This window comes from Martes martes (genome assembly GCF_963455335.1).
Source record: "Martes martes genome assembly, chromosome: 13".
Classification (NCBI taxonomy): Eukaryota; Metazoa; Chordata; class Mammalia; order Carnivora; family Mustelidae; genus Martes; species Martes martes.
Window position 1 is genome coordinate 77,935,547 of NC_137901.1, and position 19,499 is coordinate 77,955,045.

Consider the following 19,499-nt stretch of genomic DNA (forward strand, 5'->3'; position numbering starts at 1 on the left):
ATATGGTGCTAATTCTTGAGGGATGCATTAGACCACTCAGGGGCTCCCAGCTCTAATTTCCTGAGCGTCACTAATTTTCTCTTGAGAGGTCAGCTTATTGCTCTTGCATGAAGCCTGCTGGCTGATTGCTTAATAGTGTGGCAGTCCCTTCCCTCTTTTTAAATGAGAGGGAACACTTATTGGGGCTTTCTAGATCCTGATGTAGCAACTTACATTTTTTTGGCATTTGAAAACATTTTATTTCCAAATGTAAAAATCATGTATATTCATTCTGCAAAAGTTAGAAAAAAAATAAAAGTCTAAATAAGAAGAGAGCTCACCTTTATCCCACCATCCAGAGGTAACCACAACAAAAATAAGATAATACTTCCTTCCTGTTCCCTTCCTACATACATGTTTTTTTCTCTAATAAAGTGGGGTTATAGATACTTTTATGTTTTTGTCACTCAATGTTATGTCACCATTAACATTCCTTGCAGATATTTTAAAAGAGATTTTATTTATTTATTTGGCAAAGAGAGGGACAGCAAGAGCAGGAACACAAGCAGGGGGAGTGGGGGAGGGAGAAGCAGGCTCCCCGCCGAGAAGGGAGCCTGATGCGAACTTGATCCCAAGACCCTGGCATCATGACCTGAGGTGAAGGCAGAGGCTTAACCGACTGAGCCACCTGGGTGTCCCTCCTTGCAGATATTTTTTATAGTATGCATAATTTCCCATCGATTCAATGGATTATTATTTATTATTATTTATTTTATTAACCCGTTCCTTGATCATTAGGTATTTAGGTTATTTTTGGTGGGTTTTCATTGTTTAATGAGACATGAATAATGCTGTGACATTGTACCAATTATCAGCATTTGTGATCATTTCTTTGTGACTTGTGGTCTTACAGGGGAGATGTTTGTCTTCGAAGGGGCAGGAAAAAAAACTCAGATTGGCTGGTTGAGAAATTGTATCATAAGATACGTACCAAATGTAAAATTAAAATGTAGGCCAAGGGAACAATCATAGATTCAATGGGCTACAGAAATGAAGTGATTCGAATGAGATGAAATGAGATGGATTCAAAGAACTTCTCAATGCCAAATGGATCCCCAGATCTATGATATTTAATGGGGTGATTTTAAAAAAGATTTTATTTGTTTATTTGACAGAGATCACAAGTAGGCAGAGAGGCAGGCAGAGAGAGAGGGGGAAGCAGGCTCCACCCTGGGATCATGACCTGAGCCGAGGGCAGAGGCTTAACCCACTGAGCCACCCAAGCGCCCCCAGTGGGGTGATTTTTAATCTATGCTTCTTGATCTTAGTCATGTCTAGGATTCCAAAATAGAAGAAGGGAGATAGGAAGGGGGAGATGGAGGGAGGGAGAGAGAGAGAAGTGGGAGAGGAGAGGGAGAGAGACAGAGGAGGGAGGAGAGGAGAGGGAGGGGGAGAGAGAGGAAGTGGTAAGAGAGAGAGAGAGAGAGAGAGGTTATGCTGATCTGTGAAAATACAAGAGTAGGGTTCCAGATCTTTAGGAATGATAAAAAGTTGAACGTATCTCCTGCCAAATTTTGCATTAGTCTCAAGTACCAGCCTTTGGCAGTCATAAAGTAACTGCTATGGTCTCAGGGGTTTGCTACAGTGTCTTGTTGGCTAATATTGTTAGAAAACCATTTACCTTTCCAGTTTCCAACAATTTTGATCTTCTCACAAGAATCTCAAGTGGTAGTGGTGGGGAGCAAGCCTGGAGAGGGGGAGTATGAGGGGGAAACAGATCAGAACACAGCCACATTCATTTATTCTAAGAACAATGGGAAACGGAAGCATTCTGAACCAGATTTTGATGTGAGCCAATTAATGTGCTCATTTTTAAAAACCACGCCTTTTAACGAAACCATTTCCAGATAGAGGGGCACAAAACACAAACTCTCTCAAACTTAAAATGCAATCCTTTTCCCACTCATCTGTCCTCCACTGTACCAGAGAGCAGTATCTATCCTATCATTTTTCTTGCCAGGTGAATGGCAAGCACCATTATATATATAATGATACTATGTTATCACTATATATTATAGCATCATATATCATATATATAATAATTGATCATATGTAGTAATGTAATGCTGTGTTTTGGACTATACTGTGCAAATCCTGGATGAACCAAATAGCAAATGTTCAAATAGTGATCCTAGAAATCAGAAAGAAGTCACCCACACCCCAATATCCTAGCCATTGATGGTTCCCATGCAACCTCCCGGTCCTTGTGTATATCCAAGTGCTTTTCCACACACTTGCAGTCACACTGTATGCACCATTTTGTATCTTGACTTTTTTTTTTTTTTTAAAGATTTTATTTATTTATTTAACAGACAGAGATCACAAGTAGGCAGAGAGGCAGGCAGAGAGAGAGGGAGAAACAGGCTCCCCACTGAGCAGAGAGCTCGATGTGGGGCTCGATCCCAGGACCCTGAGATCATGACCTGAGCCAAAGGCAGAGGCTTTAACCCACTGAGCCACCCAGGAGCCCCTCTATCTTGACTTTTTTAAAACTTAATACCCTATACGGAACCCTTCCCACATTGTGATCCTCTGCCGAATGGTCTTTGATGGTTTTAATAATTTTATGATAATTTGGTTGATTTTTTCCCCTCTTGTTGGTTAATTTTGGAGCTCTATCATCTTTTGTGTTAAGAATAAGGAAGAAGGGAATTTATTTTAGAGATACTCCCAAACCCTTCCTTCCTCCTTTCACTGCCCTACCCAGGAAAGTAGGATGAAATGGAGACTGGAAGCAACTGACTGCGCTGGAGGTGAGGGACTCATCTCCTAAAGCAGAATCATTTCCAAAGAACGTGGACTGCAAACCACTTAGGGTCTGAAGGGCTGAACGTTGATGTGTGGCATTGCAAGATGGGGGCATGGGTGGTGGGGGTAACTGGGGTGATCAGTGAGCAGGCCTGGTCTGGAGAGGGAGTCATGAAGACTGAAAGAGAATAGACAAGAATTGCACTTACAGGTGGGCTAGAGTAGAGAGCTGACTTTCTTATGTTTTGGAGGGTATCATTTGGTGCACCTGAGTTAAGGAGACCAGATGCTTTGGTCTTGTCAACCTGTGTCATGCTGTATTGATTAAGTCTTCCTATTCCTTCAAAAATATTTGAGAAGCTATCAGGTGTCAGGCACTATTTTGGATGCTGGGGATAGAGTGGCAAGCAGGAAAGCCATGATCTCTACTCTTATGGACCAACAAATAAGATGCTTATGATTTGTGGTGAAAGGAAACAACAGGGCAATGTGACAATGACTTGGGGGAGACGGGAATTTAGGTGGGGTGGCTGGAGAAGGTATGCTAGATGAATCCTGTTGAACCTTAGACCTACACTCCATCTTCTGACCCAGCAGACTATCTTGAATGTCCACCATCCAGGCCCAACACACTCTGGCCCACTGACTCTTTTTGTAAATAAAGTTTTATTGGAACATAGCCACATTCATTCATTTGTGTATTGTCTCTGGCTTTTCTCATGCTATGATGTCAGAGTTGAGTCATTGTGACAGACATTGTATGGCCCAGAAAGCTGAAAATATTTCCTGTCTGGTCCTTTACAGAAAATGTTTGCCAAACACTTTTCTGTTTCAATAGGCTTCTTTGCCCTCTGGTTTCAGATGGGTTGAACCAACAGAGAACCCTGGCAGGAGAGCAGAAGGAGGGAGGAGAATGATGTCAGTCTATTTTCCTCTCTGGTTCTCTCCTTGTTGAGTTGCCTTGAGCTGGGGAATCACCGGATTGAAGTCACAGCTTCTCCAAGGCGGCCTCTCCAAGGAACTCTCATTTTGGGTTCCAGAGAGCCCCTTACCCTCTTTCCTTGAGGCCTAGGATGGATACTGGCCCCTCTGTTGCTTTTGGGGGTACTCTGCTATCCCTTATAGCTCCCTACATCTTGTTATGTAGTCCTAAAGTTCTAATGGGCATGTGCCCATGGAGTCCTGCAGGGCGGGGCCCATGACGGATTTAGAAGGTTTCCTTGGGGAGATGACATTTGAGTAGGGATCTGATAGTTAAAGATAAGCCAGATGTTTGAAAACCTGAGAAAAGAACATTCCAGGCAATGCGAATGGTGTGTGGAAAAGCTCGGAGGTGGAAAAAACTCAGGATGCTTAAGAAATAGAAGGGCCAGTGAGGGTAGGAGATGAGGTGGGAGAGGTGAGCAGGGCCAGACCAGGCAGGACCTTTCCACCGCTGGTAAGGGGTCTGCGTTTTATTCTAAGAACAATGGGAAACGGAAGCATTCTGAACCAGATTTTGATGTGAGCCAATTAATGTTCTTTTGTGCTAATCAGTTGCATTCGTGAGTTGCCAGATGCAGAGAGTGACTAAAATTGACTTTGGGAAATTTATTGAAAGGAAGCTTTATTTCCGGAGCTCCAAGAAGAGTGAGGCAATGCGGCTGTGGGGCAGGCAGGACCCAGAGCAGATCTGGGGACCTTACCACAGGAGTTAGTGTCTTCTCATGTGGCTTCCAGCCCATCTATATCTGTGGATCCAATTCCAAACTCTTGTGAGAGAGCATCTGGCTTAACTCAGGCATAGTGTCCCTTGGGCTCCAGGTAATTGATGGCCAGTGTGGTGAAGTGAAGAGTCATCCATTCCTTGATTCATTCACAAACACTGTGCCAAATATATGCCTTGCACCATCGTAGGTGCTGGGGATACCTATAATGATGAGCTAAGCAGACCCGTCCTCCAGGTCCCCATGGAGCCTTTATTTCAAGGGAAGAGAGCCCCTCCTTCTAGAAAAAAAAAGTAAACAAGTTATTTTAAAATGCTTCTTGTGGGCGGGACCTTTATCTGGTCCCAGTTCTATGGCCAGAGAATGAACAGAGCCTGGCACAAAAGAGGTGTTTGATGACTATTAGTGGACTGACAAACAGATGATAGCAAGGGGCTTACTTGGGTAGGAGGGTCAAGGAAGGCCTCACTAAGAAGTTGACATTTAAGTTAAGATGGGTAGCATGAGAAGGAGAAGCCATGTGAGGAGCAGTAGTAAGCCCGCTGAGTAGAAGGAATAGCACGAGCAGAGGCTCTGAAGTGGGAAAGTAATTACACACACACACACACACACACACACACACACACATCTTAAAGGGGGAATTGATGTGAACTGGATACACTCCCTCCAAAGGGATGTAATTCAACTAATACGTCAGGAAATGGCGGTGACAATCTCTACTTCAGGGCTTCACGTGGACTAACTGTAAAGTACTTGACTTGTCTTGTGAATGACCAGATCTCAGCAACTCTAAAAATAGGGCCATTCATGACTGATTTTAAGCCCTTCAGAGTTTGAAGAAGACAGAACTTTTTTTTCTTCCCACACTCAGTCTTGTGGTTTCTGAAATACTGTGAAGCAAAAACACCCAAACTCAGGGTCACATGAGTTCTAGGAACCCTTTTGGGCTGGATTTCTGCTACCTTGTAACCTCAGTGGAGAGCGTGCTTTTTCATTGTTTCTGGCTGGTTTTGCTCTTTGGATCTCTGAAGCCTCTCTTCCCTTCCCTCTTGTCTCTTACCTCTGAACTTCTGTATCATATTCCACTGGTTGGAATGATGATGGACACTTTTCCTAAAGCACCAACTTCCCCCCCCCACCAGAGGTTGGACACCTGTCATCTGCTCTTCTGAAGGGCGAGACCCAAATCATTTTGCCTCCCAACTGCTTTTTGTCATTATTTGTACATCGTCAAGATCTATAACATTTACATTCTGTTCTCTATCATATAGAGAAATTAATTCTTTTGGGCTTTGTCCAAAGGTTAAACTGAAATCATCAACTGACAGCTTCAAAGTCTTACAGATTTATCATTTACCGAAGAATGACTTTGTGTAATTGGACTTACTGGACTTAGGTGTCATTACAGTTGTGTCCTTTAAAGGAGATACAGTTAACAGAACTTGGGAAGAGGGATGGTGGAAAGGGGAAAAGATACAGCATATTGTAACCATATTGTTTTTGTTACTTTTGTTACTTGTCATCTGATTTCATCAAGTCCCTCTAGATTCTGTGTCAGTATTTTAGATGATCTATTTTCTTTAGAGCTTTCTGACTTCCTGTTAAAATTCCAGTCATTGGTTTTCATGCTCCCTGCACAGCTATCATTCCTCGGATTTCTTTTTATTGGACTCCTGCCTTAATTGTTATACTTTTATAAAAAGTCTTAGTATTTGATAGGACAAACCCAACTATCTTGCTTCCTTTTTACAAAATTCCCTTGGCTGTTCTTGGCCCTTTGTTCTTTCTCATGAAACATGTTTTTTGATCTCAAGAGCCAAGAGCTGAGTTAATCATACTCCTGAGTTCATTTACTGTGTTATTGTTGGCCCATTCAAGGTTCTACCCATTTTTTGTTTTACTTTTTAACTTCATTTTCATATTCTTTTTTTTTAAAAAGATTATTTATTTATTTATTTATTTGACAGACAGAAATCACAAGTAGGCAGAACAGCAGGCAGAGAGAGAGAGAGGAGGAGGAAGCAGGCTCCCCGCCGGGCAGAAAGCCCGATGCGGGACTCGATCCAAGGACCCTGAGATCATGACCTGAGCTGAAGGCAGAGGCTTACCCCACTGAACTACCCAGGTGCCCCAGATTTATTTATTTTTGAGAGAGAGATAGAGAAAGCAGGGACAGAGGCAGAGGGAGAGGGAGAGAGAATGTCAAGCAAACTCCAGGCAGAGCATGGAGCCGACATGGGCTCGATCCCACAACCCCAAGATCACAGCCTGAGCCTAAAGCAAGAGTCGGTCGCTTAACCAACTGAGCCACCAGAAGCCCGTATTTTCATACTCTTTATCCCCTCCCGCATCTTGCCCACCTACCCTTGCCATAGGTATCCGCTCAAATGTGTTTGCTATATTTGCCTGGATACCTGTGTATCATTGTAAAATGGATGTTGTTATTTGGGGTGTAAATGTGTTCAAGTGACGCAAACAATTTTATGCAATTCTGGGATTGTTTCTTAGTTCTGAAAAGCAATATCGGGATTTTCAGATGTGTTATGCATGGTGTGTACACCGAGTTGATTCCTTCGAACTGTTGCACAGTATTTCAAAGCACACATTGGTTATAGTTTTCTTTTCTTTTTTTTAATTAAAAAATTATTTTAAAGATTTTATTTATTTATTTGTCAGAGAGAGAGAGAGTACAGGCAGACAGAGTGGCAGGTAGAGGCAGAGGGAGAAGCAGGCTCCCTGCGGAGCAAGGAGTCCGATGTGGGACTCGATCCCAGGACCCTGGGATCATGACCTGAGCCGAAGGCAGCTGCTTAACTGACTGAGTCACCCATGCATCCCTGGTTACAGTTTTCTATTACATTTCTGCCAGCGATGGGCATCTGGTGATCTTTAGCTTTGTACTATGCAAACAGTGTTGCAGTACACATCCTCCTGCATGTCACTGTGTGGTTCTGTGTGAGGGTTCCTATGAAGTACCTATGTTCAGGGGAGGGAGATGCTAGGTCCTAGGGCATAAATTGATATACTTTCACAAAATACTGACAGGTGGTTTTCTAGAATGCAGGAACCCATCAGCAATGTCTGGAGATCCCAGTTATTACCTTACTTTCCAGTTTTTGCCAGTCTTATGGGAGTAAAGTGGTATCTTAGTGTTTTAACTTGTATTTCCTTGATTACTCCTTGGTTTGGGCATCTCATTATTTACTTGTCAGCCATTCAGTCTTCTCCACCTGCAAATTGTCACTGTCCTTTTCTGAAATTTTCTAGTGGAGTTTATGTATTTTCTTGTTGATTTTGAGCTTCTTTTATTTTCTAGATGTTAATCCCTCATCAGTTTCATATGTTGCAAGCACATTCTCTCAGGCTACTATCTCCCAGTTAATTATGTGATTTGTTTTTCAAATAGGAATGCTTAATGTTGATGTACTCAGAACTACCTGTTTTCTATTTATGGTATGAGACTTGGGATTTTATTTAATAAAGCTTCCATTAAGAGAAGGCAAAAATTTTTTGACAATATCTTATGTTAGATTTCTGGTTTCATGGTTGACAATTAGGTCCTCAGGGAATTTGGTGTTCACCTTTGTAAAGGACTGAGGTAGGAATCCAACTTCATTTTTGTCCAAATAATGAGCTCATTTCACCAAATCATTTATGATTATGGGGTTTTTTGGTAACCAATTCCTATACCAGTATTTCATGATTTTTATAGCTATGACTCTGTATGACCTGGTAAAATTTGGGATGGTGAAACTTCCTTATTGCTTGTATTTGCAAAATTGGCTTAGCCAATTCACATTCACTTTAAGTAATTTTTCTGAAACATACACATAATATATTTTGTGGATAGGGAACAAAGTTTGTAACATTTTCAAGTCTGCCCAAATTTACATATATTTATTTAGAACTTCTTGTAGGTATTAGATGTTTTATGGTTTTCTTCATAAAGACCTTCTCTTCCTAGGTATAATTTTTGTAGCTATTTGAATGGATATATAGTTTTCCTATTACATTTTCTAACTGGTAGTTCTTGAAATATAGAAACTTCACAGATATTTGTATGTTGTTATTATATGCAATAACCTTGCTGAGCTCCCTTATTGGTTCTCATACTATATCCATAGATTATCATTATATTTTCTTTTCAATCATATTGGTGTAGACCTTTCTTCTCTTAAACATCATTTATTTTTTCTTCTCATACTATATCCATAGATTATCATTATATTTTCTTTTCAATCATATTGGTGTAGACCTTTCTTCTCTTAAACATCATTTATTTTTCTTGTCTTGTTGGAGTAGCTAGTATCTCAATTACAATTTTGGCAATAACTAGCAAGTATTATATTTTTATTACTAATATTAATGGGAATGCTTCTAAAGTTTCACCAATAAATCTGTTTGTGGTAGACTTAAAGACAATGTTAATTTTTTAATGATAGTTATGTTTTATTAAAACTCTAAAGTTTAACTTTATATGCATATCATTCAGGTTTGGGTGGAATAGAATTCAGAGTGATACCTTCTAATCAGTTGCTCTAGGTTTTTTATTTTAAGATATCTTTTATTGGTTTAAGAAAGTTTTCATAAGTGTATTAATTTTTAAATCATTGATAGATGTTGGATTTTATTGAATGCCTTTCTTATTTGGATCAAGATGATGATTCTGTTTTTTTTTTTTTTTTTTTTTTCTCATTTTCACTTTCTGTTCTCATTGCTGGGATCTTTTCCTAGATGAACTTTGAATATCCTGGGTTATAACTTTATGTCTTTTAGTTTTCATAGCATATTTTGCATCTCTTTTTCTTTCTTTATGTTCTGAAAGATTTTCTCAGATATTTTTTCCAGAATGCCCACTAAATCAAAAATTTTAGGCAATAAAGTTTTAATTTCTTTTTTAAAAAAGATTTTATTTATTTATTTGACAGAGAGATAGAGTGTGTAAGCAGGCAGAGCAGCAGGCAGAGGGAGAGGGAGAAGCAGACTCCCTGCTGAGCAGGGAGCCCGATGTGGGGCTCAATCCCAGGACCCTGGGATCATGACCTGAGCCAAAGGCAGCCGCCTAACTGACTGAGGCACCCAGGTGCCCTAATTTCTTTCTTTCTTTCTTTCTTTTTTTTTTTTTAAAGATTTTATTTATTTGAGAGAAAGAGAGTGAGCACAAGCAGGGGGAGGATCAGAGGGACAGAGGCAAACAGACTTCCCGCTGAGCAGGGGGCTCGATCCCAGAACCCTGGGATCATGACCTGAGCTGAAGGCAGATGCTTAACCAACTGAGCCACCCAGATGCCCCTCAAGTTTAAATTCTAAGAGTTCCTCCCTATTTACTGAAAACTTCAGTATAATTAGAGCCTACAATTATTATTATATTTAATAATATTATTTACAAGTGAATGTCTTCTTGAATCTCTGTGAAGATACTAATTATAATTTCAGAGATTTTAAAAATATTTTTTGACTCTAAGTCAGCTGTGCTGTTTGTTCAACTCAGTTCTCAAATGTCTGGGGACCTTTGGTTATCCATTTATATTTATAATGGAATTAGTTGACTAATTATAGAAGCTGTTGTGGATTTTTTCCACCTTGTATGAGAGTGTTTCCAGCAGGACTTCTCCCCTGAATGAAAGGCCATTATCTTGTACAACCCTCATAGTAACTGTATTAGTTATCTATTGATACATAACAAATTATCCCCAAGTTTAGCAGTATAGAACAACACGTATGTATCCTCTCACAAGTGTGTACTGTCTCTTGGTTTCTGTGGATCAGGAATCTGGGTGGTAGTTTCAATAGATCGCTCTGACTCGGGGTGTCTCCTGAGGTGGGGCTGCAGTCATCTCGAGGCTTGACCTGGGGGAGATTCACTTCCAAGGTTGCTCACAGAGCTGTTAGCTGGCCTCACATCCTTGCTGGCTGTTGCCATGGCAGTTGGTTTCTCCAGAAAAAGGAAGAGGGAGGAAGGAAGGGAGATAGGCAGGGAGAGAGGGAGGGAGAGAGAGATGGAGGGAGGAGCAGACAACCTTTTTGCAACCCAGTTTCAGAAGTGACATCCTGTCTCAGGGCACCTGGGTGGCTCAGTCAGTTATGATGACCTTCAACTCAGGTCATCATCTCTGGGTCCTGGGATCGAGTCCTGCGTTGGGCTCTGCTCAGTAGGGAGTCTGCTTCTTCCTTTCACTCTCTTTCTGTACTCTCTTTCTCAAATAAATAAATAAAATCTTAAAAAAGAAGTGACATCCTATCATGATTGCTCTTTACTATTGGTTATAAGCAGTTACTAGATCCAGCACACACTGAAGGGGGTTTTAGAAGGAGGGAATTATACAAGGGCATAAATGTGTGAAGGTAGAGATCACTGGGGGCCATCGCAAAGGCTGCCATAACACCCTAGGTCCTATTACTAACTCCCAATGAGGAAAGGGAGCCTAGCAAGGTTAAATCACTTGCCCAACATCCCATAGCCCATAAATCATACAGTTAAGTCAGGAACCCATATGAAACTACTTTCAAAGTTCACCCTCTTAATTACTATGCCACCATCTTCCAAAGTGTAGGTGCATCACTGTTGGAAAGTAAAATCATTTGAGGTGATACAGACAGTCTTGGGTTGGTGCTAACATGCCCTGAACGCCTTTAACCCTCATTAATCTCCCATTTAACTAAGAAAGAGCTGGCCTTGAGCTCAGAGTCTTGGGAAGACGAAGGTATCTGGCTAGACCTTAAAACCATTGCTTTCTGTTACTGGTGTTTACTCCCAGTTGTGGCAAGTAGGCATGGCTTTAAACTAATGACAGTGACATAAAATTTCCTTTAAGAATATACCCTAAACATATGATATATGTTAATTTTTAAGTAAAAACTGAAATAACAAAAATGGCACTCAGGTATGGCAAATGGAGTGATGGTGATCTATGGACTGCTCAAGCTTGGGAAACACTACCCAAATTATAGTGCATCAGTTCCATAAGGAACCTCAGGAATCATAATCCCATTCTTTTGGTTCAATCTTTTCTCCCTTCATTTTATAGATGTGTGAAATGGCATCAAAAGAGGGTGACTTATACAACAGTGTAAGAGGGTTCCCCTTTGTCCACATACTCTCCAACATTTGTTGACTCTCGCCTTGTTGATTTTTGCAAATATTCCTCAGCCATCAGAAAGGATGGATACCCAACTTTGGTGTCAGCATGGATGGGACTGGAGGAGATTATGCTGAACGATATAAGTCAAACAGAGAAAGTCAATCATCATATGGTTTCATTTACTTGTGGACCATAAAGAATAACATGGAGGACATTAGGAGAAGGAAAGGAAAAATGAAGTGGGGGAAATCGGAGTAGGAGATGAACCATGAGAGACTGTGGACTCCGACAAACAAAGTTTTAGAGGGGAGGGGGTGGGGGATGAGTGAGCCTGGTGGTGGGTATTAAGGAGGACACGTATTGCATGGAGCACTGGGAGTTGTACATAAACAGTGAATCCTGGAACACCGCATCAAAAACTAATGATGTACTCTATGGTGACTAACATAACACAATTAAAAAAAAGAGGGTGACTTCCCTAAGGGTATGTAGTTCCCACGATCACAGCCCAAGTCCCTTAGCCTTCATGCCAATGTTTTCTTTTCTCCTTCTTTTACCTCTGTTAGTTATTTTCTTTTTACTCTCCCTAATCCACCCCTGCTATTTCGGATTCACTTTCCTCTAATCAGAGTTTCTCAGGAGCAGTGTTGTTGACATCTGGGGCAGGAGAATCTTCGTTGTGGGGAGTGTCCTGTGCATTGTAGGATGATTAGAAGCATCCCTGGCTTCCACCCACTGGAAGCCAATAGCATCCTCACGCCCCATTGTGACAACCAAAAATGTCCCCTGATATTGCCCAGTATGCCCTGGAGGGTGGGGAGCAAAATCACTCCAATTAGCCATCACTGCTCTAAAGTCATGTTTTTAATTTCTATAAGACCTCTCAGATGCTGATGCGGCTAGTCTTTGGGCCACACATTGAATAACATTGCTGTAAACTGCAAGATAGCTATTTTTCCCCTCAAATTGTTGGAGACTGTGTAGGGCAATTATAATGCAAAGTTAAGGCTCCATTCAGTACAGCATTACTATGTGGAAGGTGGGGATTCCAGCATTAAATTTTCAGAAGCAAATTGTTCTTGAGGGGGTTAGGGAACACCCATAATCTAGTTTCACTCCCTACCCTCGGCAAATTAGAAATCAACCGGATAAATTAAAGGAAAGGCTTATCAAAAACAATCATCTTGTTATTTGTGTTATTTTTTTTAATTAATGAGCCTTACTTACCTATGTATTCAGCAAGCACAGTTTGAGAAAAGTTTGTAGAGTGTGCACACTTAGAGTGAATAACCACTAAATGTGTACTTGCAATCCACACGGAGGTGGGGGCGGGCTCACACTCTGGCTAGGCGGTGGAATTACCATTTTTAATTGCTTAAGAGAATGTTCTGAGAGAGCTTCACATTAGTGAGGATTTGGAGGCCGTTCCACGTATAAGCAGGAAGGGTTATAATGCTGTCCTAAGTATCTTCAATTATACATGAAGGAGTGGGCTTTCTATCACAATCCAGCAAAAAAGCTCTTCTGGGGCTCCTGGGGAATTTTTGTGCATTAAGGATTGAAACTTTTCCTGGATCTTTTTGTCCAAGGAAGGTACAACATGCTCTTGGTAAGGGGGAAAAAAATCTCTGTATTGTTCTTCTGAGTAAAAGTGAAAGTGGGTTTTTAAAATTCAGAACCATAGTTGGTAGAGCCCATATTTGACTCCTTTTCTTTCTTTCCTTCTCTTTCTAACCCCACCAGCTGTCTCCTCCCCTTCTGCCTCTTTCTCTTCTTTCTGTTCCTTTGATCTTTTTGCAAAGTGGATATAATGAGGCACACGTGTTACTCTTTTGTTTTATGATTTCTACTCTGAGATGCTCCGCTTTGCTTTTTTGTTTTCCTTACAAAAACCAGAACAAAGGCAGCACAGTCCCAGGAGATGGGATGTGAAATTGTTTATCAGCTATGCGAATTTTCGACCATACGCCGGCGTTGGTTGACGCTAGATGACTCCCATTTCTTTAGGCAGCCAAAATTTGGGAAGAGCAGAGTTCAGGCGATGAAGAGAGAAAGTTCCAAACATTAGGACTCATCAAATCGGCATGTGATGCACTCTGTTTCTGAAAGTTTCCCGGCAGAGTTTGCATTATGTCAGGAAGGTCAGGCTGGAGGAGTCAGTCCTCTTCCTGGCTGCTCACCAGAATCACCTGGGAGAGCTTTCCAAAAGAGGCCGATGTATTTTTAGCCTTGGGTTCAAATCCTGACATCTCTATTTTTTTAAAAAACCCTCCCTAAGGGTTTAGATGGAGCCAACTTGGGTCTGATCCCAAATGACATTTGGAACTAGTAAATTAGCTGAGCTAAAAGGTCCCTTTGAAGAGCTTGAGGACTCCCTGAGGTTCTCTGTGATTTTAGGAACTCACTTAGGTCAAGGGTCATGTGCACCACCTGGGGAATAATGGTAGCCAATCTTGTGTAACCCCAAATGGCATGGCATATGCCTGGACAAGTCAAATCCTTGTTCTCCCACTGCTTGCTTGGACAAATTATCCAGTCTCTCTGAGCCTCGGTTTTCTTGCCTGTAGAATGGTGTCAACCCTTCCAGGGACTTTGTGCGGATTAAGGAGCTAATGTCAGTGAAGTGCTTAGCAGGATCTCAGACAGGTTAAGTGCTCAGTAAGTGTTAACTATTAGGGGCTCAACAAAGTTATTTTTATCAAGAGAACTTGAGGTGGCATGAGCTAAGCTAAGCCATTGAAATGCTTCCTGCTAGAAGCAGGAGCTTGAGAGTAGTTGTGATTTGAATCTAACCTCAGGAAAGGGATAATGGAGATACTCTTTACTCACAGGAATGGATAGCTCTTCCTGCTTCCCAAATGCTCAGGAGAATTCAGCTTAAACCAGGTAACAGAACATATCATTCTGGACACTTACTGAACTTTGGATACTGGGAGCCACATTAGACTTTTTTTCTGTTACTCCGTTCTTGTTCCTACCTCAAGGCTTTTGCATATGCTGTTCCCTCCAGCTGGAATACAGTACTTCTGATTTTCACATGGTTTTTGATCTTTTTTCAGTTGTTCTTATCATTGCTCTTGTAACTTACTTAGCCACTCTCTCCTCCACTAATATGGAAGCATCATAGAAGCAGAAACCTTCCTTCATTGTTGTATCCCAGGCCTTAGAACAGTGCCTAGTATGTACTAGGCACTCAGTAAATATTGAGCCAATGAAAGAATACTGGATGAGTGAGTACTGATCAGGAGAATGAAGGACTCTACTCCGGACTCTACTCTGAAGCCCTGATTTCCATGCCAACCCTGATTTCTTAATCCTGCCAACAGTTGAGTGAGTACTGATCAGGAGAATGAAGGACTCTACTCCGGACTCTACTCTGAAGCCCTGATTTCCATGCCAACCCTGATTTCTTAATCCTGCCAACAGTTGAAGGGCCACAGTAGTAACCTTTGATTAGTGAAAAAGTGGGGAAGATGTGTTCTGTCCCCTGATTGTGAATCCAAGTTTTGAAGTGTCCTTTGTGAAAATAGGACCTTTAGTGTAATGGGATGAGTTAGGGGTCAGGATTCTTTTTCCACATGGATGTCTAATTAATATAACACCATTAATAATTTGTCATAAATCAAATGTCCAAATATATGTGGGACAATCCATTCGTTGGCCTCATTGTCTTTCCTTGGAGAAGTACCTACAAGCGTCTTTTTAAAAATTTTTATTTAAATTTAAATTTATTTAAAATTTTATTTAAATTTATTTAAAATTAATATTAAAATTTTAAATTTTATTTATTTTTTATTAAGTTATTTCAATTCAATTCAATTTAATGAACAAATACTATATTATTACTTTCAGAGGTAGAACTTAGAGATTCATCTGTTGCATGCAACACCCTGTGCTCATTACTTCAAGTGCCCTCCTTTATGCCTGTCACCCAGTTACCCCATCCCCCCAATCACCTCCCTTCTAGCAACCCTCAGTAGAAGTACCTATGCTGTCTTAATTTCTCTACACACACATGGTAGTCTCCTGCCATACAATCTCCTCTGTGTATCTTTTTCTTTTCCAGTTAGTTAACATACAGTATAATATTAGTTTCAGGTGTACAATTTAGTGATAAAACACTTACATACAATAACAGGTGCTCATCATAAGTGCCCTCCTTAATCCCCATGACCTACTTCACACATCCCCCTACCCACCTCTTCTCTGGTAACCATTAGTTTGTTCTCTATAGTTCAGAGTCTGTTTCTTGGTTTATCTCATTTTTCCTTTATTCATTTGTTTTGTTTCTTAAATTCCACATATGAGTGAAGTCATGCAGTATTTGTCTTTCTCTGACATATTTCACTTAGCATAATACTCTCAAGCTTATCCATGTCACTACAAGTGGCAAGATTTCATTATTTTTTATGGCTGAATAATATTCCATTATATGTGTACACACACACACATGCACACCCCACATCTTCTTTATCCATTCATCAGCTGATGGACATTTGGGCTCTTTCCATAATTTGGATATTATTGATAATGCTGCTATAAACATTGGGGTGCTTGTATCCATTTGAATTAGTATTTTTGTCTCCTTTGGGTAAACACCACCTCTGTGTATCTTCTAATGGAAGAATTCCTTCAGCTTTTGCTAATATGTGTATATTTAGCTTTCATAATTTTCAATTTGTTTCAAAATAATTTCAAACGTATATAGATAGGTTGGAAGAGCAGCAAAGCAACGTTCATATCTCCCTTAATCAGATTCGCAACTCTCTACCGTTTTACTGCTTTGATTCCTCATCCTCTTTTCCTTTCTTCCTATATATGTCTGCTTATGTGTGTAAACTCATTAGCATTAGTTTTTCTGAATCATTTGAACATAAGCTACATGCACGTTCCCTTGTCGCCTTTAAATTATTCTCTGTGTTTCCTTCAAACTACCTAAATAACTACCACATAATCCTTCAAGTAAGGAAATCAGTCTTGATACTACCCTGCCATCTAATCTATACACCTTGTTGATATTGCTGCCTGTCCTAATAGGTGGTCATCTGTGGTCCCACCCAGAAACACCCATCACATTTTGTTACCATGTCTCCTTTGATCTGCAGTAGTTCCCCAGCTTATCTCCAACTTTCATGTCCTTGACCATTTTTATTATTTTCATTATAAAAATTTGGGAGGGGAGGCCAGAATATAATGTCTTGGTGAATATTCTATGGGCAGTAGGAAAAAATTGTGTATCCTGCTATTGTTGGGTGGGGTGTCCTATATATGTCCCTTAGATCCTGTTGGTTGATTGTGTAGTTCTGGTCTTCTATATCCTTGCTGATTTTCTTTCTAGTAGTTCTATCTGTTGCTAAGAGGGGCATGTTGAAATCCCAACTATGACTGGGTTTTTTGGTTTCACCTCTCATGTATCTTCAGGCTCTACTGTTTGGTGCACACATAGTTGGGATTATGTCTTCCTGAAGAACTGATTCTTTTGCCATTATGTAGTGTCCTCCCTTGTCTCTAGTAATTGTCTTTGTTCTGAAGCCTACTTTTATGATATTAATATAACTATTCTGCCTTTTAAAATATTAGTGTTTGCATAACATATCTTTTTTAATTCCTTTAATTTGATCTACCAATATCATTGAGTTTGAAGTGAATTTCTTGTAAGCAGCATATAGTTGAATGTAACTTTGTTATCCATTTTTCCAGTCTGCCAATCTCTGCCTTTTAATTGGTGTATTTAGACCACTTACATTTAAGGCAATTATTGATATGTTAGAACTTAAGTCTGCCATTGTATCTTTTGTTTCCTGTTTCCTTCCCCTGTTACTCTTTTCTTCCTTCCTGTAGGTTCTTTGAATTCAATTTAATGTTCCCTCCTGATTTATTTCTAGTGTTTTTAAAGCTGTACATTTATTTAAGTAAACTCTTCCCCCCAGTGTGGAGGTTGAACTCATGACCCTAAGATCAAGAGCTGGACAGTCCCCCAACTAAACCAGCCAGGTGCACTTTCTAGTATTTTTAGGTGTAGCTCTTTGTATAGTTTTTGTAGTCATTGTGATGGATATTGCTATCTATTTACACACATATATTATGAATCATATGTATGTTTATTATAAATTTAACATATAAAGAATGTGTAACATAATTTTGCAAATAATTAAAAATGCAATTCTTTATTGAAATTTCAAATATCAAATTAAGTCTCACAGAATTCTTCTGTTGATTTCCACCAAACTCTTGCATTCTTACCCAACCTATGGTTGCATTGATGAATAAGTGTAGTATTGACCAGAATGTTAGTTGATTTTTTTTTTTTAGGTTAATGAGTAAGACAAAAGTGAAATGACAAAGACATGGGAATTTCATTTATTTGTCAATGACATAAGCAACTTTTTTGCTGAATTGGATAATTGTCTCAAATACTAAAGAGTATTTCTTCTTTGTCATTATTCATAATGTGATGACTACTTGTAAGTTTAATCCACATTATTAATATTTTTCCAGCTTTAGTAAGATATACTTGACATACAACATTGTGTAAATTGAAGATGTACAATGTGATGATTTGAAACATGAATATAATATAAAATGATTACCACAGTAAGGGCAGTTAACATATCCTTCATGTCACATCATTATCATTTTGTAGCTGCTGTTGTTATGGTGAGAACATTTAAGATCAACTCTCAGCAACTTTCAAGTATATAGTGCAGTATTGTTAACTACAGTCACCACCTTTAGATTCCCAGAACTTATTCCTCTTACACCTGGAAAATTGTATCCTTTAACCACACCCCCTCATTTCCACCATCCCCTACCACCTGCTAACTGTAAATCTACTCTCTGAGTTTGGCTTTTTAAGATTTCACATAATAGTACAATCATACAGTATTTGACTTTCTCTGTCTCACTTATTTCACTTAACATAATGCCCTCAGGATTCATTGCATATTGTTCAAAAACCCAAATGGCAGGATATCCTTTTTTTTTTTTTTTAACGTCCAGTTGCAACTGTGTATAATTGGTTAGAACCTCCTTAGAAATGGTTACAGCAGTAGTTGCCAGACATAGAGGTGAGCCTGAGGGGATTTTAGAAGCCTGGTCCACTTAGTATCCAATTTAGAGAGAAACTGATATTGATGAATAACAAACTCATTTTCCATGGCTCTGTGTGCCTTTGTCTCCCAGGATTTGGGGAAAGCAGAGCTGAGACAGAGACAGATTTTGGATGGTATCATTTGAACACCTGGATCCTATTTCTAAAACTCTTATTTTTGAATTTGTTCGGTCATGTGAGCCAATAAAATTGCCTTTTAGCTTAGGTGGGCTTGGGCTGTGTTTTTTCCCCACATACCTGAAACTCTCCCCAGCTGTGTTCTTCATTTATTCAAGAAGGTTTTCAAAAGTTACTTTAAAAAAGTGTGGCACTTTTAAAAAAGGGGCACCTGGGTGGCTCAGTGGGTTAAGCCTCTGCCTTCGGCTCAGGTCATGGTCACAGGGTCCTGGGATCGAGCCCCATGTCGGGCTCTCTGCTCAGCGGAGAGTCTGCTTCCCCCTCTCTCTCTGCCTGCCTCTCTGCCTGCTTGCAATCTCTCTCTGTTAAATAAATATTTAAAAAAAAAGTGTTGTAAAAACCACACACTCTAACTTACCATCTGAACCATTTCTAAGTGCATGGTTTAGTAGCGCTAATATATATGCCTTGTCGTGAAGCCAATCTCTATAACTTCTTCATCTAGCAAAAATGAAGTTCCATACCCATCAACCAAAAACTCTCCCTTTCCCCTCCTCACCCCCAGCCCCTGGCAACAACCATCCTGCTTTCAACATTTGTGTGAGTGTGACTACTCTAGATAACTTTCTATAGGTGAAATCATATGACATGTCTCTTTTTGTGACTGGTTTTGTTTCACTTAAAACATAATGTCTT